This window comes from Pogona vitticeps, chromosome 3, assembly GCF_051106095.1.
Source record: "Pogona vitticeps strain Pit_001003342236 chromosome 3, PviZW2.1, whole genome shotgun sequence".
Classification (NCBI taxonomy): Eukaryota; Metazoa; Chordata; class Lepidosauria; order Squamata; family Agamidae; genus Pogona; species Pogona vitticeps.
This window is the reverse complement of record NC_135785.1, coordinates 98,098,523-98,124,340: the sequence shown is the minus strand read 5'-3', so window position 1 is coordinate 98,124,340 and position 25,818 is coordinate 98,098,523. Positions and strand designations below refer to the sequence as shown.

General features: G+C 40.3%; 1 protein-coding gene across 3 annotated transcripts in view; it reads left to right on the top strand.

Moving 5' to 3' along the window:
- ARID5B (AT-rich interaction domain 5B) overlaps positions 1-25,818 on the top strand; it is a 244,060-nt gene that overhangs the window by 26,480 nt on the left and 191,762 nt on the right. The window lies entirely within an intron of this gene.

Sequence of the window (25,818 nt, the reverse complement as noted above, 5' to 3'; positions counted from 1 at the left end):
GAGAGTAGGAAAAACCACTGGGCTAGTCAGGTATAATTTAAACCAAATCCCTTATGAATACACTGTGGAAGTGAAGAATAGATTTAAGGAACTAGATTTGGTGGAGAGAGTACCCAAAGAACTATGGATGGAGGCTCGTAACATTGTACAGGAGGCAGCAACAAAAACCATCCCAAAGAAAAGGAAGTGCAAGAAAGCAAAGTGGCTGCCCAACAAGGCCTTACAAATAGCAGAGAAGAGAAGGGAAACAAAATGCAAGGGAGATAGGGAAAGTTACAGAAAATGGAATGCAGACTTCCAAAGAATAGCAAGGAGAGACAAGAGGACCTTAAATGAACAATGCAAAGAAATAGAGGAAAATAACAGAAAAGGAAAAACCAGAGATCTGTTCAGGAAAATTGGAGATATTAAAGGAACCTTTTGTGCAAAGATGGACATGATAAAAGACAAAAATGGGAGGGACCTAACAGAAGCAGAAGACATCAAGAAGAGGTGGCAAGAATAGACAGAGGAATTATATCAGAAAGATTTGGATATCCTGGACAACCCAGATAGTGTGGTTGGTGGCCTTGAGCCAGAGATCCTGGAGAGTGAAGTCAAGTGGGGCTTAGAAAGCTTGGCTAACATTTGAATGCTACAATCTGCTGGTCTGTGATAGAAAACATGCTCTTCTCCCATCTACTTCAACCGCTGCCTCACTATCAGAAAAAATATTTACCCCATTAGCTGGGCTTGAACCATGTAATATTCATCCTCCACCATTTAAGGAGATCACACCCCCCATAGCTACACAAGTAGCTAAGGAAAGATACAGTCACTCCTCAAATAGATTGATGAGGTCCTCCATTAAGTTATAATTCTGCCTTCATTTAAAGGCAAATATCCAAAAAGACAGTTGGCAAGAAACTGTTAGGCAGCAAATAATAACTCTTCCTCCTCCTCCATAGAATCAGTTGAGAACCTCCCCAAAGGCTTCATTGAAAAGCTCTGTTTTTTTAAAAAACAGAGCTTTTCAATGAAGCCTTCGGGGAGGTTCTCAACTGATTGTGTGGAGGAGGAGGAAGAGTTATTATTTGCTGCCTGACAGTTTCTTGTCAACTGTCTTTTTGGATATTTTTTGTTCTTTATATTTTTGAAATATGATGAATGTAATATAAAAATGGAATAATAAATATAAATGTTTTATGATTTTTATGATTTTTGCTTTGATTTCTGTACACTGCTCAGAGTAGCAGTTTTTTAGATTGGTGGTATAAAAATTTAAAGAATGAATGAATGAAAGACTAGTGAGTTCCAAGCAGGGAGGATGAAAATCAATGATTTTTAAAATATATTTTAAAAATCAATTTAACTCACTATGTGTAGATTTAAATTGTGATTTAAATAAAAAACTAAATAGTCAAATAACTGATCATTTTTTCATTTAAATCATGATTTAAGCTTATTTGATTTAAATCAGATCCACTCTGCTTCCAAGGTCTCTATAAATGCATGTACTGGTCTCTTTCTCACTTCAAATTCAAATATAAAGAGCTGTGATGAGATGCCCTGAGATAAACTACCTGCTTAGAGTTTAATTTCTCACCTTTAAAATACACACACACATATATAATAAGTTGCTTTTACCATGTGATTCTACACACACACACACACACACACACAGAGAGAGAGAGAGAGAGAGAGAGAGAGTTCTTGGACAGACGCAGCCCCTTCATCTGCTGAGTCAGGCAAATCTTTGCTCTCAGAAGACTGTGCCATTTGTTGCTTAGACAACAGTGACATAATATTCGCAGCATAAAGCTTCTTGGAGAAAGCAATGGCCACAGACATGTTGGTCTCAGAACATCATTCTTCAAGCTCACCAGATAATTTTTATTCCTGGAGTTGTTTTTTGTTTTTTGTTTTTGTGGAGGTGGCATGAGGGGTAGTCTTCTCTCCCCCAACAAACACCTCCTGCCAAACTGCATGGTCACAATGATTTGATTTGGTGAGCTTGTATCAAAATGAGGCTGGTTGGGCTTTTCATGTTTTATCAGGGCTAGGGGGGTGCCAAAGAACTGGGGTGGGGGAGAAGAATTGGCCTTTTTTTGTTTTTGTTTGTTTGTTTGTTTGTTTGTTTGGCTTCACAAGGAGAAGAGGACTGTTGCTTATTGATGTTGGCAGATGGAGCTGCTGTGAAAGGCACAGCAGTAGCCTAGCAAACAAAATTGACAACACAAGTTGGAATAAGATTATTTGTTACAGGTAGCTATCAGAAGATTGACGGTTTAGTCCAATTCCTCAATCCAGGGCCACCCTAATGTGTTTCTTTGTTTGCTTTATTTGTCTCATTAATATGCCAGTTTTTCCCCAATAAGGGGACTCAGGGCGGCTCCATCAGCATTCTGCTTTGTCGGCTGCACAACCTTAGGTCTGTTTTGAGGACACTAGTTAAAATAATAAGCATTAATTTATTTTCGTGTACAGCTTTTGAAGTGCTCCAGCTGCTAAGGTAACGTAGGCCTCCAGATGTTGGACTATAGTTCCCATCAGCCCTAGCCAGCATAGTCAGTGTTGAGGGATGATGGAATTTGCAGTCCAACAAAATGGAAGCTGTAGATTTCCCACCTCTGACTTATGGGCCATTGGGATAATCATAGATCAGTTTGGTAAAGCCGATTACAGTTATCATCCCCGGAGTGTGTAGGGATAGGATGGAGCACAGTTGTGAATGACATGAAATTATAGCTAGTTGATGTTGTGTTATGCACTGTCAAGTCATATCTGCCTTAGGAACCCTAGTAAGGTTTTCAAGTTGTGTGAAATATTTAAGGAGTGGTTTTACCAGTGTCACCATGCCCCATTAGTTTCTGTGTCTGAGAAGGGATTTGAACCCAGGCCTCCTGAGTCCTAGTTTGTCTCTCTATCCACTGCATTACACTGGCTCTCAGTAGCTTGTCTAAGGCTAACTAATATGTCAAAGAGTTGAGATCAGAATGGGGCAATTTATGTCTTGTTGTTCAGTGCCCGAGCCATTAACCTGATGTGTGTAGATGTGGGTGAAACAGAAAGCTCAAGCAAAGTCTGTAACTGCGGTACATAAATACTTAATCTGAGTTTGCAGTTGTTGGATATTTTAAATATGTGTAATAAGCAAGCATGCCATCAGGGTGCTTTTGGAAATGTCTGCAAAGAAGTAGTTACACGTGACAACAATGGAATGCATCATGTTCCTTTAATTTCTTGAAGATCTGTGTGAATCATCTGTCACTGTAGAGTCTATGGCAGAGAGCAAGCTCTGATGCATTTGTTATTATGTATTAAAAATTCTGCCCTGTGTTCTCCTTTGAAAGGTTCTGCAAAACATGGTTGTGAACTTTTTCTTGTGATTGTATGTACATTATCTTCCACCTACTTCCACTCCCAAATGTTTTTAGCAGGAAAACCAGATATGGTCAGGAGTGTAGATATGGTCGGGGGTGTACAGCAGCCTTCCTCAGTATTGATTGATTGATTGAATTTGTACCCCACCCATTTAGTCAACTGACTACTCTGTCGTGACTTCCAGAGATGTTGAGACTATGAATTTCCATCAGCAAAGGCAACAGGAGTTATAATCCAACAGGTTCTGGGTCTGCCAGACTGCAGATGGCTGAAAAAAAGGGACAGAGTCATCGGCAGGATAGGATCTGGAGTATGGCAGGGACAATCATCGCTCATTCACTTCTGTCCTTGTCTCCAAGGCACTTATACTATGAATTGAGTGTTTGACGGGCGACAAGTGGGACATGGGAAGTTGCCGTATTGTGGCCGAAATCCTGCTGCACTGCTATTCGAAAGGCATAGCTTTTGGAGGCAAATTGGCTTAAATTAGGAAATCTCCAAAGACATTGTTGCAAAGTTGAGTCACTTGGTGCGCAACAGGTAACATCGATGGAGATTTCTTAACTAGAGGCAATTTGGCTACCAAAGTCACACTGTTCACTTAGCAGTGCAACAGGATTTCAGCTACTATGATTATTGCTTCGCCTATGATTGCCAGTTCTATGTGGCAGCAGCTCTCTGGGACTTTGGGCAAGATTCTTTACTTCACCTTTGTTGGAAATTCCAGCCTCCTATCCAAGTGATAAACACGACCTCATTCAGCTTCCAAAACCAGGCAAAATCGGTGTGCTCAGAATGTAATGGTGGTGCAGAAAGAAAGGTGGTGGCAAAATAGCAAGAGATAAGCTTGATTATTGTTGAAAACTTCAGAGGAGAAGTCATTTTGAGGTGAAATCTAAAGGAAACCATGATATCTTCAGTCTCTCTGGAGAATCATGATTAATATGTTTAAAAACAAAGCAAAACAAACAGTGACTAACTGGTACTTGGAAATCATGGGTTATCTCTATTTGTGTGTCTTGTGACTTGTAGCTCTTATCCTTAATTGCATAGTGTGATGAAATGTTTATAGTGTGATTTCTCTGCATTTTCCTAAGTCAAATTTGTGAATTGACTCTTTTGAAAAACATTGTGTTTGAGCTCCTGCAAGGAGATGCTGAAGTTTCATCACTGCTCCACCGTCTCATCTGCAGTGGCTCAGCTTACATATTGTAACCCTCAAAGTACATACATACCTTGGAACCATTATGTTTTGAACAACAGTTCCCACAATCCCCTAGTCCATGGCTAAGAGCTGTACTGGCTGGATGGTTCCTGGAGTTGTAGTCCAAAGGTATCCAAGCTCTGGGAGCAGTTCCGGATTGGCCACATTAACTGCTCTGGCTTAAATGCAGGCCATTGCTGGATGTAATGAAAACAAACTTAACATGAGCATTGGGCTCAGGGGCCTTGGCCTTTCTCCGCTCCTGTCCATGTCACCATGGAAATTTTTTTTGACACTTTTGCTATAGTTCCATTTAGCTACAGTTTAAGTGTGTGATCTATACCCTGAATGGTTGTTAGTTGCGACTATGGTTTGTTTAGAAAGCTAGCTTCATAGCACACAATTGGAGAATGATTGGTTTCAAACAAACCAGAGTTAAGGCTAACCCTAGTCTGTCAGGTTCTGTTGACACAGAAATAGACGCAAGAGTTGTTTTTTTTTTTTAAACTTGCAGCCACTACACTATAGACTGTAGCAATTTCTGTGAAAATGGTTAGTGAGGAAGTTAACCTAGTTATTGTGGTTGTTGCTCATTATCAAGAGTCTTGATCAATATGTATGTATGATCTTACAGTTCTTATGCTTTATGTTGCTCCATGTGATCATGTGTATCTTGTAGAGAGGACTATTGCTGATATGTGCAGGAAAAAAGGCCTTTGTGAGCCAGCACCTGTCTTTTGGCACTGATTTTATATTCATGTTCTTGCTGACACCATGCCGATGATACTACAGTGGTAAAACTAGTTCTTAAATTACTTCTGAAAACTTTCTTGCTTGAATAAATATTTCTGAGTATTCTAATCAAAGCTTTTCATCTGGGATCACCTTGTGCTAGGTTGTAAAACCCTTAATTACTCAAATGAGACTTGAGTCACTCCTGTGAGGGATATTCTGTTTTATGAGTAAAAGAAGTTCCTTGCCCTTAACAAGGACTCTCTATCTTCACAATGTGATTTTCATACCAGAATTCTCAACTGTTTCTTCCGTTGGGTTTCTCCTAATCAAGTAATAATTTATCTCAAAACTCCACAGGTGCAAGTTTAAGAAGACTTATATGAAGGGGTGTGTGTGTTGCTGGGATTTGTGCACGTATGCACTCATAGATGTGCGCGCGCGCGCACACACACACACACACACACACACACACACACACACACACACGCACGCACACACACACACACACACATTCACCACTCAGCTAAGGGTCAGAAAAATAGATCTCAACCCCCCCTCCCCAAATCGCAATTGTCCCTACTTTCAGCTGTTTCCTCTTTGTCTTACCCCTGCCTTTTATATCTCCCTTGTGTCTTTGCACAGAGTGTGAGGCTGGAAGGGGAACATAGGTGGAGCCCTATTCTCTGCCTCTGTACAGCAGCCAGTGGGAATTGGTGGTATCCTAAGTTGGGGTCACACACAGTCTCTTGCCCTGACTGAACAGCCTATACGGTGAGATGGGAAAGTTAGACTTACAGTCTTAATTAAGTCCCACGGCCAGTGAATTTGTGGATTTTAAGAACAAAGGTTACTGAAAGATCTTTGCTCCAACAAATCAAGACCAAGGGATGAAAATGACACAGGTGCCAGCAGGCATGGCCTCACCGCTGTGCAGCTAAAGATTGCCTGCGTTCATGAGTTCCTGTATTGGAAAAGGAAGCAGTTGTGGTAGAAACCACATCAGTTTTAGGGACAATGGGCAGAAATAGATGTTATTTGGTATAGTCCTTCTTGATGCCCTTGTATAAGGCTTAAAACAATGTCTACTGCTTTCAGTAAAAGAAAATCCCAACGTGGTTTACAGTAATAAGAATTTTTATTTATTTATTTATTTATTTATTTATTTATTTGATTTGATTTGATTTGATTTGATTTGTATCCCGCCTATCTGGACTACCAGACCAAACAACAAAATATAAATGAAAGTGTTTACTAAAGTAATAACACAATGATAAATCAATTTAAGTTAAGCATTTCATAATCAGAGACATGGTTAATGAATGGGGCAACTGCCGGGCAAGCAGATGAGGCCCCAACTAAATGATACTGTTAGAGCATCATTAGAAGCTGTGCTCTCTTGAAAGGTAAAAAATCCTTTGTGAATTCTAGCACAAGCTTGCTTTCTTCCCCATTAGGCTGCTGTTGTTGTGTCTCTGACCATCAGGCATACACTCAGATTTAATTTTCAAGTCTGATTGCTCAGGTGAAAAGCTTTAAAGGAATTGCATGTCTGGATGAGCAATGTCATAATTGCAGGAATTACACGTTTCTCAATGTGTTTGATGCTGAATCTTTAGTTGTTGTTGGTGGAAGCACTTCACACTGGAAACCTGCTTGTTCATGGGGGGGGGAGTGCCACATCAAAAGCACATTGTGCCAAAATGAACTTCACTAGGCCATGGTACAGTAACCAGGCCCTCAATGTCAGATTGTGGAGACAGAAATGGTTTATACGCAAGAAAAAAAGAGTCTGAGATAACCTGGTCCTGAGCACTTTAGGACCTTAGCGAAAAGGATGGCTCCAAAGAAGCACCACATATACATGCTTACTGGGCTCAGTGGAACCAGTAAGATTGCACCCTAAGAAAGAGCTAGCTTAACTTTGGTCTAGCTTTGAGCTGCACAGGGTTGGGAAATCTGTAGCATTGAAGTTGGACTCAGAGAGCCATCTGTCCAACCGGAATGTTTGTACATGCACATTTCCACAGGGTTTTGTGTTAGAACAGTGGTGTAGCCACCCCCACATTCATGGCTTTAGCTTCTAAAGATCTAAAATCCACATTTGAAAACTGTCGCTTTACATATGTGTTGTACCATATACCGTATTTTTCGCACCATAAGACGCACTTTTTTCCCACAAAACAGGGGGATGGAAAGTCTGTGCGTCTTATGGAGCGAAGAAAACAGATTATATTTTCCTGTTTTCTTCTCCTAAAAAATTGGTGCGTCTTATGGAAAGGTGCGTCTTATGGAGCGAAAAATACGGTATATTGAAAAGATTTTGCCACAGGCGATTTTTTTCCCCATCCTCTCCAAAATGAGTTAGTTAGGGGAAAAGCAGGGGCTGTCCCTCATAAGCAGGGAATCTTGGAACATATGGAAATCGTTTCAGTTTATTTCCATAGGTTTTGAAGCCAAGTGCAAGGTGAGCTAAGTTTAAAGGCATAAAAGTTATGGCAGAAGGCCCTGTGCCCAAATTTCATGCTTGTCCTGAAGTTCTGCAACAGAATATATTTGTACTTCCTCGTTGCCTTTCAGAGATTATGCAACAGGAGAGCAGTGCTGAGAGCCAGTTTAATACCTGTGTTGTTAAATAACCCGTAGAAGAGAACACTCTTGTATCCATGGCATGTTTTGTCTTGTGCTTTACAGCAAATGCAAGCAATCTGTCATTTGAACTTCATTTTTGAAAAAGTATAAAGGCCTTCAACCTAGAATAGCAAAAAAAAAAAAAAAATACTGCCTTCTGTAGGAATATATGGAGGTGTGCCTTCCTTTGGCACCGTTTTCAATGTTTGTTTGTTTTGTTATATGGAAGGGTTTTCCACTTCTGTGTAGCTCAGTGGGTGCCAAAGCAAAATTGGCCTTAGTGTCTCTCTTCATGTTTCTTCTAACAATTTAAAGTATTTGTATTTAGATTTCTAATTGTCTGACATTCAGATAGTTACATGCAGGCTCTAAAGCTAACACCCTATTAAGTGTGGAAGGTGTCTGCTTTTGCTGCCGCCTTGTTATCAATCTGCTGTCTAAAGCATAATTCAGGAGAAGTGTCCACTGGATTTAATTTCTTGTGTGTCACCTGCTGGTGATAATATTCAAACGTGGCAGTGACATTAAAAAAATGCTTGTGTTTGAGTTTGAAAGCACTCAGACCAAAATTGAATCTATAAATTGGACACAGTTGTATGAACATCTAGATTTCTTGTGGCCCAGGTACAGCCACTGATCAGGGGAGGATTCATCCCCACATCAAGTATTGATGATTTGTCCATTATCTGTATCCCTACCTGGTCATGGAGCCATGTATAAACATGACGATTGTATCATCTCTTATGTCTGAGGAAGTGGATGTGATTCATGGAAGCTCACATGAAAATACAGCTGTTTGTCACAAATATTCTGGTGATCAAGGAGATCCAACGGAATTGAAAGCATTATCTGATACAGTGAGACAGCTGCCGTCAGTTAGAAATAGATCATCAGGATATCTGTTGGCCAAGAGATATCCCAATAGATGCTGGTCCCGTTATTAGAAAGAAAAATGCGAGAGCCCAGATTATCTCAGTTGAGATAAATCCTTTGGTTCCTAAAACACTTTTAAATAATGATGAAATCCCATCAAAACGCATAACAAAGGGTATGGCAGCAAATTCAAATTGGGTTGAAATGAGGTATTTTGGAAGAAGAGTGGTGGTCGGCTTCATTCGGCATTTATTGACTTAAGCTCAGCCTTTGATTCTATTAATAGAATATTATTATGGAGAAAAATTGAAAATAAATATTGATAAGGGACTTCTTTCCTTTATAAAGGCCTTTTATACAGATGCAAGTTTACAAGTGAGAATAGGTGTTACAGTAATTACGCCTTAACACATGAGATTCCCACAGCCAAAGGAGTATGACAGGTTGTATTTTGGCTCCTTTTCGTTTTAACTTTTATATAAAAAACATAGTCCTAGCCATGCACAGCCCAGAACTTCATATGCCTAAAGTCTTGGACAGTCAAGTTAATATTCTTCTTTATGCTGATGATATAATATTACTTTCAACCACACAGGTGGACCTATGGAGACTGTTGAGAAAGTGTAGTGGCTATTGCCAAGAAATAGGCACCAAACAATCTGATAATCAACATCAGTAAATCAAAAATAGTATTATTTTGCAAAAATAAGGAAACTACACAAATGGTTTCTAGATTCCAAAGAAACAGAATGGGTAGGATTGTATAATTCTTTGGGAATAGCTTTCTCTTCTTCCATGGGGACGTGGTGGCGCTGCGGGTTAAACCACAGAGGTCTCTGTGCTGCAAGGTCAGAAGACCAGCAGTCGTAAGATTGAATCCACATGACGGAGTGAGCTCCCGTCACTTGTCCCAGCTCCTGCCAACCTAGCAGTTCGAAAGCATATAAATGCGAGTAGATAAATAGGTACCACCACAGTGGGGTAACGGCATTCCGTGTCTAGTCGTGCTGGCCACGTGACCACAGAAACTGTCTACGGACAAACACTGGCTCTACGGCTTGGAGACAGGGATGAGCACCGTGCCCTAGAGTCGGACATGACTGGACTAAATGTCAAGGGGGACCTTTACCTTTACCTTCTCTTGTTCCAGATCTTGGAATCCTCAGTTAAAGAGAAATGCAATGAAATCATCTGCCTGTGTTTATATTTTGTATAAGCTAATGAACTACAAATATCTGGGCTCTTTACCACTAATTATGAAGATAAATAAGGCAAAAGTGTTGCCTATGTTAACGTTTGGCACAGAAATTTGGGGATTTGCTAAAAATAAGAAAATTGAAATACGACAAAATAATTTCTTGCACTCTATTCTGGGTGTGTCAAGAATTTCCCCAGCTCAGGCAGTTAGAGCCCAATTTGGAATTTCAGCAGCAGCAGCAGCAGACTATTGCCGCCGTAAGATAATTACTCGATTAAGTTAGTGCAAATGAGCGATACCAGACTCCCTAAGGCATGTTTAGATGAACAAATGATTATAACCTCTGAAAATTTTTTGGATTTTAAATATTTTAAAAACATGTAAAAGTATGGTTTTAGTGTTGAAATGGTCAATTCATTTGATTGTAATATAAAAATGTTTTTAAACGAAGAATTTTAGATATTAGAGTTCAGGTAGCTTTAGCAGACTTGGTGTCAGTGAGATCTAGGAAATAGCTGGCGAGGTTTAAGGTTCAGTTCCAGGAAGAAAAATATCTGTCTTTTGAAATGACAAGGGTCCTGTGTGTGGCCTTTACTCATCTCCACTTTGAACAAATGGATACAATGATGCAACAGGGCCGATTTTTGTATATCCCGGTCCAAAATAGACTCTGCCCATGTGGAATAGACAAAGTTGAAGATCTTGCATATTATCTTTTGCATTGTAAGCTATATGACAGCATTAGAGAACATTACCTTGCTCCTTTTCCTAATAGGATGAGAACATGGGATAATGAGAGGAAACTGGACCCTCTGTTGAGTGGATCTAGCTTATACATGACACAGAGGGTTGTTTTCGCTGTTAAGGGAACCTCCCTTAGGAAGAAAGAGGAAGAAAAGGAGTACGTGTCAGGGACATAATTGGATGTCTATTTGAGAATGAGGATTTGATTGATGTAATCTTATATATCTGATTTAATAACTTTGAAATCCGTCCATTCACTCATGGTCTGGGAGTCTTTGGGGTTTTGTATATGGTGTGCGGTGTATTTGAAATGGTCTGAAGACCTCTTCAATAAAAGTTATTCTCTGAAAACACAGCAGTTAGTTTTAAAGGTGCCACAATGTTTTTGTCTGATATGTCTCCACAGACTAACATGGCTACTCCTCCAAAACCCCAAATCTCCTCTTACAAAATTTAGAATTTAGTAAAAAAAAATTTGCAAGGGTACTAGGAGGGTGATGGTGGGTGGGTGTAAGAAATGTAAGGGGAGAAGAAAAGAGCAAGGGATTCTCAGATCATCTTGAGGTTGACTCTGTATTGAAGAAGTGCATACTTTCAGAATCTTAGGCAGCGACTGGAACCTTTGGCCCTCCAGATTTTTCTCCTACAGCTCCCATCAGTGCCATCCACTGTGGCCAATGGTAAGTGACTAGAAAAGTTGTAGTCCCAAACACATAGATGGTCGGTGATTGCCTGTTCACAGAGTAGAGACTGGTCTCTTGTAGTTGGCTAGGAATTGTGAGGGACCAGAATTTAGGCATATTTGTAAACATTGCTAATTTTACTGTGCTATGTATGAATGGCTTTTTAATCCTGTCTATTTCAATTCTCCCATTTAGTTCCAGGCAAAGATCATAGTTCTTTTCCCAGCTTCATCCTTGCATCATCTTAGTGAGACAATGAGTCTTACAAGGTAGCTGGATGGAATACTGGGTAGGGAGGGATGTACAGTAGTCTCTGTGGTTAGCCACTGGCATGCTGAGTTCTGAAATGCAGCTAGTGCAGTCATCCAGCAAGAGTGCAGCAGTTTGGATGTACCTGTTGTTCTAATTGCTACTGCCAGCAGTCACATCCCCATTCATTTTAATGGACAAACTGACTGCCAGTGTGTCTCTGTCTCTACATGCATAAGTGCAAAAGAAGCTGTCCTGCTCCCTCTGTTGAAGTGGATAGGGAAACCTCCTTACTCACTACGACTGGGTGTACTTCTGTGCATGTTTCAGATTTTAGATCAGTGGCAAAAAGCTTCCCCAGGTTTTTTTTAAGAGCCTCTGGCCTCCAGCCCAGATACAACCCCAGGATCAGGGGAGGATCCAGCCCACAAGCTCCTCCTCTACACTTTACTCACTTTTCCTAGACCCTACAGGCCCTATCTCTTAAAAAAATATATATATATTTTCAAACAATCACCTATGATATTAAGTAAGAGCCCCCCCCAAGAAAAAAACCTAATTGTAGCACAAGGAGTACATCAGGAGTATGTCTTGTATGCATGTGCAGAAGTGCGTGAATGAGATTTGGGCAGCCATATTGGGAGCTGCATATTAGTGGCAGGCCGTCTCTGTCCAGTTCAAAATGGCATGTGGTCTCTGTCTGTAGCCAGTTCAGCCCTTGAGATGTAAAAAATAAATAAATTCACCAACCAAGCTTTATATCAACCTTTTGTGATTTGGTGCCTTACAAAAGTTTTAGACTGCAACTCCCAGCATTCCTTATCATTGGCCGCCTGAACAGAGGCCGATGGGAGTTCCAAAGTCCAATGAGTGCTAGGTTGATGAAGACTGCTTTATAGTACTGTACACTGATAATGAGAAGCAATGAATGAGGGTGAAATGCTAGTTGTTGTTTTCTGAGATAATGGCTGTTCTTGAGCTTGGACCAAGAAGCCTGTATATTCAAACACCGATTGAGTCATAAAACTAGTGGATGTTGCACCAAACACATCCGTTTTACAAGGTAGTTGTGAGAATAAAAAGCAGAACTTTCTCTGCATTCCTGGCTCCTTTGTAGGGAAAGTTGGGTGAAGATGTGATGGGGAGTGTGTGAGTCAGATATGCTCTGTTATTGTGTGACTGCATAGAAACCTGTGTGCAAATGTGATTTAGAGGTTAAAAAAACTCTTGCAATTTTTGCCCCCATTCCACAAAGTTCTGGAGAAGGTTGTTCTGCTTTCGCCAGATCAAGAGCTTCAAAAAGGTTAGCTTTTAGACTTGTAACTCCCACCTCACCCCCACTGGCCATAGAGAATTCTTGGGAATTGTAGTACAAAAATGTTTCAGTATTTTGCCCTAATTTGACCTTGTTCTTTTTTTTTTCTTGGCTTTAGTAGCTTTGCTGACTGTTGCTTTTCTCCACTGGCTACATTCATTTCTGACTCTTGTTTTCCCAGGTTGGTGGGCAACATACCGGCCACTAAAAAAATCAAGAAAAGGAGGATGTTAAATTGTACATAAAATCTGAACACAGCAGTCTGTTTGTATGTGTGTTTGTATGCACATCTATGCATGTGCATGCTTTGAAAGAATTAGTATAATGGAAACAAATAGAATCTTTCACCATTGTTGGGAAGATTATGAACAGATGACCTGCTTGCTGCCTAAGCATAAGAGGTGACGGGCAATTTTGAGGGTCCTGCTCTCAGTTCTTTGGGTTCTTGATCTTTAATTTGGCCTCAGACTTTCGGTCAGAGGACTGTCCTTTAAAATAGGACAGATGGACATCCTATTTTTGTATCTGTTTCAACCAACAGTAAATCCGTTGCTTCCTGCTGTTCAAAGCATGACTGTTGTTTTCTCTTCGTGTGTGAGTGCGTGCTGTGCCTGACTTGAAATCAAGTCAATTGATAGATATCTGTCTTGATTGAGTAGCATGAAATGTCCAGCAGCTGCTTGCCATTTAGCACCAAAGGCTGTAATAGAGCAAATATATTATGCAATACAGAAGGGGTTTCAGTAATGATGATCATGGATGACTCTTGTCCTCTTGCTTTCTTTCTCTATAGCTGTGCTTCCCTTTCCCCAATGCATTTCCTTATTCCCTCCTCTCCATTCCTATATGCTTTCAACATATTCTTTGACTTTTATCTGGAGCCATGAAGGGCTAGAAACTGATATAAAAAAGGAAGCTGAGATTCTCAGCATGTCAAATGGCAGAAGACTGTTAGCTTAAACAGCAACCTCACAAGACACTGAGTGAGAATCCACACAGCCCTGTTTGTAGCTTGGCCTTTTCACAGCGTACTTAGAACAGCAAAAAAAGAGTTGGCAACCTGATGGTACCAGAGGGAAGCCGTATTTCTCATAACTGAAGATAATTAAGAATTTTAGCACAGTAATCTTCAGTCTAAATAGGCAATTAGACAAAATAATTATTTGCCTACAAGATGTCTGGAAGAACTTTAGTACCCGGAATGCTTTCACTATTGCCAATCCTAAATGTTATTGTTTGCAGAGTGTAGTAAAATGGCCAATTTAAAAATAATAATCCCTACAGTTCTACAAATTGATTAGAGCCTACAAATCCTTTGTTGCAAGGTTCAGAGTGGGGGCTTTGCCCCAGGCATCACAGTGGTAGCTCATGTCTTGTTTGTGTGTGTGTGTGTGTGTCTAACAATCATATACAGTGTGTTAGATCCAAAGATCCAGGAGCAGAATCTTACCTGAGGAGCATTCGTTCCTGAAAGATCAGAGGTGATTTTCATTTAATCATGCACTTCATTACCCACTAGACCCATCTAGTCTGAACAATGGTGAGGACCCTTTAGAATTGTGTGTAGAACAGTGTGAGCTTATGTGGGGAGAGAGAAAAATAGGGAAACAGCCTCCGTCCTTCATTAGTGGGATTCCCCACTAGACTGCAGCCCCTTTTATGAAAGAAAAAACTTGTAGTGGTAGAAGAACTGTGCTGGATCCAACCCAGTGATATGGCTCTGGCTCTCCATCATATATTCATGCACCAAAGGAAACAGATCATATTCACTGTAGGTGTGGTGTACCTGTGTGTTTGTTTTTGAACACTCTATTCATATTTTTGGAGGGAAGTCATCGTGTCCAAAATGCTTGAGTGACACTCTTTCCACTCTGGAAATCTAGTGTGATTTGTTCACTAGGGATGCAAATTCCTCGGTTCTTTTCATAAGTGAGGATGAGATACTGCAATTTGTTTCCTTGACACTGAGAAAGGGAGAGAGAGAGATTTCCTAGCATTCCCTATGATATTTCTCACATTGTGAAGAACAATTTTTGTGCAGGCTGCTGAATTGTGCAAGGCTACCATGTCTGCCATTTTGTTGGTTTGATTTATTTATTTACTATTTATTTATTGCATTTATATGCCGCCTATCTAGACATAGTCTACTCTGGGCAGCTCACAACATAATTCTGGGGATTAGAAACCTCCGAAGGCTTGATTGTGTCTTTTGGAACAATCAGGCAGTTGTTCTGTGCCTGCTGAGTGTGTGCTTTGCTTCTAATGGGAAAAGGTTCTTGTTTTGTTGTGAAACATTATGTGCAAATTGTAGAGAGCCTCGTTCTGAAGGAGGAAGTCCTTGTTCTTTCCCTCTAGCTCTGGAAAATTCCCGGACAGGACAGCCTGAATCAAGAGAACGAGGAATCCATAGAGTATTCAACTCTAGAGTGCACACACCTTCAGAGTTCTATGCATTATGAGGGAATAAGTGTTGCTATCCTGTATTCTCCCCCACTACTTTTAGAACACTCCCAGGGTATCTGTAGCCATCCAAACGTTTTTGTGTGTCAGTTCTCTTTAGCCTCAGCCAACCTGGCCGGTGGTCCCTTGTGTAAGGATATACTGTTTAAGTGGTTGTTCCTATGTTGGACATTTTTGTGTGTGCATAAAGTGCAGTCTTGGCTTCATATGAAATTACATATTGTGGGATAAAGCAGATAATTTAATATGGAGGTACTTATTACTCATTGGACAGCAAAGTGGCCAATGAGGGCTTAGAAAGAGCAGAGAAGAGAAGGGAAACAAAATGTAAGAGAGATAGGGAACGTTACAGAAAATTGAATGCAGACTTCCAAAGAATAGCAAGGAGAGACAAGAGGGCCTTCTTAAATGGACAATGCAAAGAAATGGAGGAAAATAAGAGAAAAGGAAAAACCAGAGATCTGTTCAGGAAAATTGGAGATATTAAAGGAACATTTTGTGCAAAGATGGACATGATAAAGGACAAAAGTGGGAGGGACCTAACAGAAGCAGAAGACATCAAGAAGAGGTGGCAAGAATACACAGAGAAACTATACCAGAAAGATCTCGATGCCCCGGACAACCCAGATAGTGTGGTTGCTGACCTTGAGCCAGAGATCCTGGAGAGTGAAGTCAAGTGGGCCTTAGAAAGTTTGGCTAACAACAAGGCTAGTGGAGGTGATGGCATTCCAGTTGAACTTTTTAAACCTTAAAAGATGACGCTGTTAGGGTACTACATTCTATATGCCAGCAAGTTTGGAAAACTCAACAGTGGCCAGAGGCTGAAAGGCCAGACTGAAGGAATCCCAAAATGGAATTAAGATTGCCAGAAGAAATATCAACAACCTCCGATATGCAGATGATACCACTCTGATGGCAGAAAGTGAGGAGGAATTAAAGAACCTCTTAATGCGGGTGAAAGAAGAGAGTGCAAAAAAGGTCTGAAGCTCAACAACAACAACAAAAACTAAGATCATGGTCACTGGTCCCATCACCTCCTGGGAAATTGAAGGGAAGATATGGAGGCAGTGACAGATTTTACTTTCTTGGGCTCCATGATCACTGCAAATTGTGACAGCAGCCACGAAATTAAAAGACGACTGCTTCTTGGGAGGTAAGTGATGACAAACCTTGACAGCATCTTAAAAAGCAGAGTTATCACCTTGCCAACAAAAGTCCGCATAATCAAAGCTATGGTTTTTCCTGTAGTGATGTATGGAAGTGAGAGCTGGACCATAAAGAAGGCTGACCATTGAAGAATTGATGCTTTTGAATTGTGATGCTGGAGGCGACTCTTGAGAGTCCCCTGGGCTGCAAAAAGAACAAACGTATCCATTCTGAAGGAAATCAACCCTGAGTGCTCACTGGAAGGACAGATCCTGAAGCTCAGGCTCCAATACTTTGGCCATCGCATGAGAACAGAAGACTCCCTGGAAAAGACCCTGATGTTAGGAAAGTGTGAAGGCAAGAGGAGAAGGGGACAACAGAGGACGAGATGGTTGGACAGTGTCACGGAAGCTACCAACATGAATTTGACCCAACTCCGGGAGGCAGCGGAAGACAGGAGGGCCTGGTGTGCTCTGGTCCATAGGGTCATGAAGAGTCAGACACAACTAAACGACAAAACAACAACAACAATTACTCATGTTCATCCTGTATATTTTTATGTAGAAATAGGTCCCACAGAGTTCAGTGATGCTCTTCCGAATAAATGTGTATTGAATTGCGGTTTTAGTGATTTAGCATATTTATCAAAGCATTCTTCCAAGCTGCATAGCTGTGTACATGGTAGGGATGAGAATCTCGCATCCTCTTGCTGTTGGAGAGAAATCAAGAGTGGAGGGAGATCATCATCATGACAAGATTTTATCATCATGACAGATTTTTCTCCAGGAGATTCACTCTACTTCATTCCTAAAATCTTGCAGGATTTCTCAGACACTTGTAGTCATTTTTAATGGAAGAAATGCAAATCTGTGCAGAGTTGCTACAATTTCTGCCCAGTAGGGCATCTTTCCTACACTGGATTCCCTGGAAGAGGCAGAATAAATGCCCAAACTCTGCAAATAGTACAAATAGTACACAGAATAGCACCTTTGGTGCACAGGACTCTCTGGCGAAGATATTATTGGTGCAGAATTTGGGCGGTTCCTGTACTGAACAGTGAGTGCAAAAGAGAAAAAAGGGGAGAAAGTAGATGTGGGGTCTAATTTTCATAGGAAGCTGGAAGAACTCAGTGGTGGGGGAGTGGGGAAAGTCTTGGGGAGGAATCTCAACCGGGTGAGACTATGAAAATTGCCAAGAAAGAAAAAAATTGTGAGTGCTCATCACATCTTTAGTACCCCCTGCACATACCATTTTATTATCATAACAACCCTGTTAAGCTGAGAATGACTAAGGGAGGATTTAAACCCAGGCCCTTCCTATTCATTATAGCCAAGCTTTTGTGAACATACAGAGTTTTGTGTATCTCGGACTTGAGTTAAAGAAAAAAAAGCGAGATGAGGAATTTCAGAAGGCAAGCTAGAGTTTCAAAGCAATATTTGAACTAATCTGTACTTCTAAACCAATGTACTGTACTTAAAAGTACAGCGTAGTCTCATGACATTTAGTGTCCAGTTCATAGATTTTTTTTAATGTTTGGTGTTCTAAAATTAACTTCTTGGCAAATAAAAATGCACTACCTTACTTCTAGTACAGTTAGCCTTCAGTTATTGATGGATGGGCCCATTTGACAAGTCACTTTTCAGCAGACCTCCTTGATGCGCTGAGTTGCATCAGGGACTTCTAGATTCAGATAGATTAGCACAGCGACAGATGTTGCAGGCTGTTTACTTGAACAAAGCCTTCCAAAAATGTATGCGGCGTTCCTCGTAAAATGGGGGCTTAAGCATGCTAATTTGGTGTACATTTTATGCCACAAGATGTGCTGCACATTTTGAAATACCAAATTATCGTAATGATTTGCAAAAGTTGCGAGAAGGAATTTGTACCCAGTATTTGTCTCATTAATGCTTCCTGTTTTTAATAACTCCTAGGCCACCAAGAAATCCTGGTTAATTTTTTCTATCTTAAGAAGGAGAATAAATTAACCATTGCAAATGCTGTGTTCTTCCTTCAGGCTATTAATGAAAATTATGATAGCTGTGTTGTCCTGAATTTGCAAACTTCCAGTTGTTTTTAAGATACATTCCGGGATTGGGTCTGACTTACTGGAATACTATGTTAAGGGTTCATTTGCTATTTTAACCTTTTGCATGGTGCCAGGAGTATGGAAGCGTACAGTGAAAACCAACATAAAAATGGATTTCTCTTGTCTAGCCACCTGTTTAGAGCAAGGATGATTTTTTTAAGCACTCCAGGCAAGTGGTCAGGGAGCTAGGAGGTGGACTGGGCGTATGCACCAGTAGAATGGAAAGAAACTCTGCACATGATCAAAGGCATTTAGCTATGCATTTGAATGTTTTAGGCCTGTGTTCTGCTAATGAAATTGACGTTAAGCCAAACTCCTTATGGCTTTTAGATTTCGGGGCAAAGATGCAGATGGATCTTTTATACAGCTTCCGTTGTTGTGGATGAGATGGTGTTGGGCGCAACATATTCTGCCAGTGACCAAAGGCCAGTTGAAATCAAGTGTCTCCAAATCTTATTGACTTTACGGAGAGGCCCCAGTGCCTTAGTAGGGATGTACTAAGCATGGTATTTAAATTCCTCCTCTTGAAAGTGCTTAGGCTGAATCATGTGCTTGATATGCATGTGTTAATGTTAATTCATTTTAGTGCAAATGTGATTACTAAAATATGGATGACAACACTCAAAATCCCTGAGGCAGTAGAGGATTCTGGGACTTAAAGTCAGAAAAAATAACTCATTTGGGCTATCTTAACATTGGCACATGGTGTTTTCTATTCCTCAGAGGTCCTTTCTCTGATTTTGTGTACTGATGGGAGTGATGGTAATTATAGCAAGCTCTGTGGTGGTAATAATTGCATTGTGGTGGACCTGCTGTAATATGTCGCATTTTGTAGTTGCCATTGTTTAATAATACCACCCTGGCAGATGCTTCAAGGTACCTTATAAATGAGAGGTTCCATGTATAAAACAAATTAAATACCCGCAGCAGGAAATAATCATATGGAGGGCCATGAACATTAAAGACAGATTCCTACCCCCAGGGAACAGACCCACTGACCTCAGTTTTGAAAAAGGTAGCCATGTTGAACTTCTGATACTAACAGTTTCTTAGAGCACAAGTGTTGCTGACTCATCTTCTACTTCATCAACTGTGTTCTTTTGATGACATGATCCAAGGAAGTCATGCTATGGTCAATTTGTCCATAAAAGCACATTTTATATAGACTGTTCAATTTCCTTTCCGTCCGGCTTTTCTCCTGGTGCACAGACTCAAGGTGGCTTAGGGAACTATTAAACACCAAATGCAGCTAAAACCAGAGTAAGTAATAATGCTCAAATGTAGTTCAGTGTATAAGCCAAGATTCTATTGAGCGTCCACTGAGTAGGAAGTCCCACCAATGTAGCGACATGGGGTTGCCACCGGTTGTGCCATTGTTGCTGCTGTGCAAGCAGTGATGTCCATGAAGAAACCTAGCCCTCTGCTTGAGTGGTGGCTTTTGGGCAGAAGTGGCATGATGCCACACTATTGGGACGTGCTGCAGAATATAGGTCGAAATACTTAGAGGTGTACAAATTTATCTTTTTGGAGTTGTACCAAAAGGACGAATCTCCATGTGTCTAATGACAATGTTAAAAGCCTACAAGCGTGGGGTGGGAGGTGAGAAATTCATTTTCATTGCCACCCTATAGTAAATGTTATCATCTGCATTGTAACGGACTCTGTTTTGTCCTGGACTGAGCAAGTGAAGGGAGATAGCAAAGAGAAAGGGAGTGACAGGATGTGTCGCTATCAACCAAGGCTTGGAGTTTCTCTGTAGCACTGAATGCTTTCAAGCTCCCATGTTTTGTGTTTTGTTTTTAGATCCTACCACAAACACCAAATCATGACAATTTTGAGAAATAAATTTAGCAGGGAGCATGTGTTGAATTGACTTGAGTTAGTTAGTGGAAAGGAAATACAGTACTGTAGATTGTTTCACAGCAGTGCAGAGTTTATAGTCTCTCTGTGTGTATCTTGTAAGCCTGTCTGAGTGTAAAGGTTGTAGTCTCAATAACAGGATTATTCATTGATGATGTAGTAATGATTGTACTCGTCGTTTGGTTATTAAATTGTTTGCTTTGCTCACTTTGCATGCCAACCCAACATTAGTCATAGACATTCTTGGAAAAGATGTGAACAAACTGGTAATGGGAATAATAATCATTTGGTCATAACAACTTCTTGGTGAAAAAAGCACTTTTCACCACTGCCACTTCTGATCTAGAATTCTTTTTTTTTTTTTTTTTTTTTTACATTCTCAAAAGAAACTATTAAGGTTTCGTTTTGCACAGAGAGTTGGTATTTCTACAGGTTCCTTCAGAAATGCTGTGCAACTTTCTTTTTTGAGTGTTTGATCCATTAGATAGGCTTCTCACATTGCATACACAGTGAGCATGTAGTGTCCATTAACCTATGATGTTATCTATAATGTAGGGAGTAGATGAAGGGTTTTGAGTCAGGGTGTCTTCCACCCGCCCTGGCAATCCCTTAATTAATGCATATAAGGTGCTGTGTGTAGTTTGGTCATTTGTTGCAACAACACATGGTCAATTACCTCGGTTAAATACTAATCAAATAACGGTCACCTCTTTAAAGAATCAGTGTTACAGAATTCCAGAATCCATACTAAATGCCTTTATCATGAAAAAGGAGGAAAAAGTGTGCAAGTTTTCCAGGTCAACAGATCTCCTCTGTTACAAAAACCAGTGCAGGGAGGGGAAAGGTGGTGAAATCTGATCTTAAATTTGTGAGCTGAAATCCTGTTGGACAGCAGCACTCTGCTAGAACAGGAAATTCCTTCTTATCCAATTATTGCCCTTAGGCAAGTCGAAGTCCTATTTAGGAATACTCAACATATGCTTGTGCAAGGAGGTCCTGGATCTCCACTTGCACAAGCACTGTAAAAGTCACACTCTGTTATGTTCTGGCCATTGTCTGAACTGTTTAACTAAAGAGGATCCTGGCCATGGAAAGGCATCCTTGCAACTGTCCTGCGAAGTAGGCCAGTACTGTAATGGTATTACACACAGATCAGGGTGTGGGACTGAGATGCAAACGGCTTGTCTAGAGCTCTTTAGTGAATGTGTGGCTGGGATTTAAACCAATGATTGATTTGTCACATCAGAAGCCATACTTCTTCTACTGTCCCCTTTAAACAGTGCAGCGTTGGCAGAGCATCAACATTTGTTACTGTTGGATAGTTAGCACTTTGTTGATTTGTTTCCATTAATATTTGTAAAACACTCAGATCAGTCTCCCAGCTGTTTCATTGTTATTGACCAACTATTACAGATTTCACTAGTCTAGTGAAAGATGACTCCTTGTACCCGGTAGGTTGCATCACAAAAGGATGAGGTTGTTTACGAAATCTGCTGCTTTTCTCTCCATTTTCCCCATACCAAAGACAGGTTCCTTTATAGATCTTAGAAGTTTTAATTCCTAGAAATACTAGTCTCACTACCCATGTAATGCACCAACCCCCCCCCAAAAAAACTGTGCTCTGTTCCTTTAGTGTTTGTAACTTTTCACAGTAATTTTCCAGATTTTCTTTGTTTTGCTGGCTGCTCAGAAATATTTTGTTACCTGAATGTATGTATGCATTTTAAACATCAACAAAGGATAGGTTTGGTAACTTTGAGAGAAGCCGTCATGCTAGACTAGGACCACTGAATCAATAGTGATTTGGCGAGTCATCTCCTCTGTAAATTCCATTGATTCAAATCGTCCTCTTTTATTTGGGACTTCCTATGCTGAACAACAGAATTCTAGCCTTTGAATGTTTGTATCTTTGCTAATGATTTACAGAATTTCTCTATTTTGCCTTGACACCCATCCACAAAAAATGTATACAAAGTTGAGGTAATAATTGTGTGCTCTCAATTCTGACTTACGGTGATCATTTCCAGGGTTTTCTAGGTAGCAAGTACTCAGACATGGTTTACTATTTTCCGCGGGCATCCTGAAACTGTGCAGCTTGCCCAGGGCTTCACAGGCTAGCTCTTCTGTGAGGCACAGCAGGGAAATGAACTCCCAGTCTCTTGCCCTGCAGCCAAATATCTAACTCGCTGGGCTATCCAGCCAGCCTGATGTAAGAATAGCTGTATTCACACATTCCCTGTTTAAGTTAAATAAATATGTGAGGAAGGGAGCCCACTGGCCTACTCCCTGTGTTATCACTGTCCTAATGTGAAGAGTGGGAATCTGAAATAGCACACCTTCTTTTTACACACTGCTGCACCACATGATTCTGAATCCTGCTTTTCCAAAGTCTTGTTTGTGTCTTCATAACTGGGTTAAATGTGGTGGCTTTCAATTTACAGTGGTGCCTCGCAAGACGATTGCTTCGCATAATGATGAATTTGCTTTATGATGAGGTTTTCAGAGCGATCTTGCGCTTCGTTTAACAATGTTTCCTATGGGCGATTTTCGCTTTACGATGTTAGGGACCTTGCCTCACAAGACGGCTAAATTTTAGGCCCCTGTTTTTCGCTTTATGATGTTTTTGACAGCTTGGTCTTGCTTCACTATACGAGTCTTTTAATGGTCTCTGTTTCGTTAGACGGCTGTCTTTGCTTGGGAACTGCATTTCGCTTAACAATGTTTCCTATGGCAATTTTCGCTTTACTATGACAACCCGTTCCCATTGGATCAGGTTTTCAGTGCATTTCAATGGGAAAACGTGTTTCGCAAGACGATGTTTTTGCTTAACAGCGATTTTCGTGGAACGAATTAACATCGTCTTGCGAGACACCACTGTAGTTCAAAGCCCTGAAGCGTTCCTGGGAGAAAAGGAGAACAATGAGGGATGGAAATCTGAAGTTGTGACAGAGCCTATGATTGGCTAATCAAAATACCATAATAATATGTCAGGAAGTTCAGAATGCTTTGTGTACATTTTCTTACTAATATACACCAGACAAATTGATTTAAGGTTACAACATTTCTGGTAATTTATGCCAGAAAAAGGCCATTTAAATCATGGACTCTGCTCGACTCCCTGTCCCCAGATTGAGTATCTGAATGAAACCACATTTATTCTCATTTCTTGAAAAAGAAAAACAAATTTCTGTGCTACCTTTGTGAGTTCTGCTTATTCATCCTGCGCGGGAACAGTCATTTGTTTCCTGGAAGGGTCAGCTTTAGAAGTGCTTATTTCATGTTTTCTGTGTTGTAACAGGACTTGTTTTGCTAATAATAATAATAAAAAAGAAAGAAAGAGAAAAGAAGAAAAGAAAAAGAGAAGTTTTTATTTCACATGTATTCTCCATAGGCTCAACTAAATTTATGCAGCTTTTCTGTAAAATGTATGTTTAAAAGCAGGGCAGCGGGAATGGCTATTGTTAGGTTCTGATCTTGAAAACATGTGGAGGAAACCTGAGAATGTGCCAGTTTCTCTTTGGTAGGAGACTAGTAGAATTTGTGGAGTGTATCTTTTGGGATTACATCACAGTTTCATTTAATTTTTTAGGAGAAAACTTAAATTCTGTATTTGTATATAAGCCAAGGAAACTGTACTATAAACACAGGAATTTTCTGGTGAGTTAGAGTTCCAGGAATCCTACATATACTTACATCATTTATGTGACAGAGGGCTAGCTAGAGCCATTAGTCATATGGCTATGAATTTTTTACATTTGCAGATTAATTACATATTTTTAAAAAGTGCTCCTAATCCACCCTCAGTTTTTGGCAATGAACTGAAATTTCTCAATCCTCTTTCCTAATTGCTTTCAGGATAACAACCCTGGTATTCTTGAGTAATGTCATTTGTGGTGTTTTTTTTTTAAGAGTGACTTGAATAACAGCAACATTTTTTTAAAAAGCCACAGAAAGCTCACTGTAATATCAATATCTTCCTTCAGGAAATAAAGTAAGCGTAATCTAGGGTAACCATTTACACATTGCCAAAAAGAGAGGAAATGAATCACCAAAAGCAGAACAAAAGATGACATAGATTTGCCTGAAATGCCTGTGTACTAATTTATAAGTATCAATGGCACTTTGGAAATAATTACTGCAATTTAAATAGAAATATAACCCTTTCCACCATAATTAGGAGAACGGTGACTAGGTGACCTTTGTATTTATTCAGGCTGCTTTTTCGGTGCAAATGCCTGGTGTGCAATTTTAAGTCTGCTCTTCTCCTGTGGTATGACTTATTATTTTAAAACCAGATTAGAACCTGATAGCCCTTTGAATGGAGCATGCCAGTCCATTTTGAAAGTAGGGGGAAGCTCATCTTAGGTGGAGGACTGGGAAGAGTGTCACATCGTGCCTTCTTACTAATGTTAAAAGGGCTGGCCAAGCTATGCTAAGTGAGGATTCAAGACTAGTAGACCCTGGCAAGGGCCTATGGTTGATCCTACTGTGACATAAACACTGGGACGTTCCCTGGAGTTACCACCACTGCCAGCTCAATCACTTGTTTAAGAGAGGCATAGAATTGTGAGGCAGCTCCTAGAGCTTTCCTGGGCCTCACATTGAAAGGCCCTCAGAGTGAGGCATCAGCCTTGCTCACTAGTGTTCCAGAGACCCAGGTCAGCTTCTCTCCTCATTCAGTAAATTCCTTTAGATAGTGACTGCTTGGCCACATGGTGTGTTACTTTGGGAAGTTTTAGAGCAAGCCATTTTACCCGCTGCCATCCTGTTGGCACAAATGCCTTTTCAGAGAAACCCACCAAGCCCAAATGTCTCGCTTTGAGGGTATTTTGCTAAGACTGAGGCACTGTGGGCATTCAGTGATTGGCAGTCAAAATAAGAAGCTATGGGAAGTCCAGGATGGCTTTGTATAAATTCTGGTTTGTGGTAAAGAAGGTGTTGCTCACAATGGGAACTCTGGTTTGCAGACTATCAGGGTTTTAAAAAGTGATGTTATTTCATTGATTAATGTAACAAATTAACCGTTTTTACTGGTAACTTCAACAACTACAAATTATTTTTTTAGTGGGCAGATGAATGAATTATAAGTGACTATTCCCATACTCTGCTTAACCCTTTAAGGTGCTTACTGTAGTGATAGTTGGATGATGGATCAAAATTAAACAGAGATTTGCACATTTGTACAGCAGTGTTTTTTGAATTAGTCCCTTCCCCTCAAATAAACTTCACAAAATAACTAATGTAAATGCAGACTGAAATCTTCAAAGTATTTTA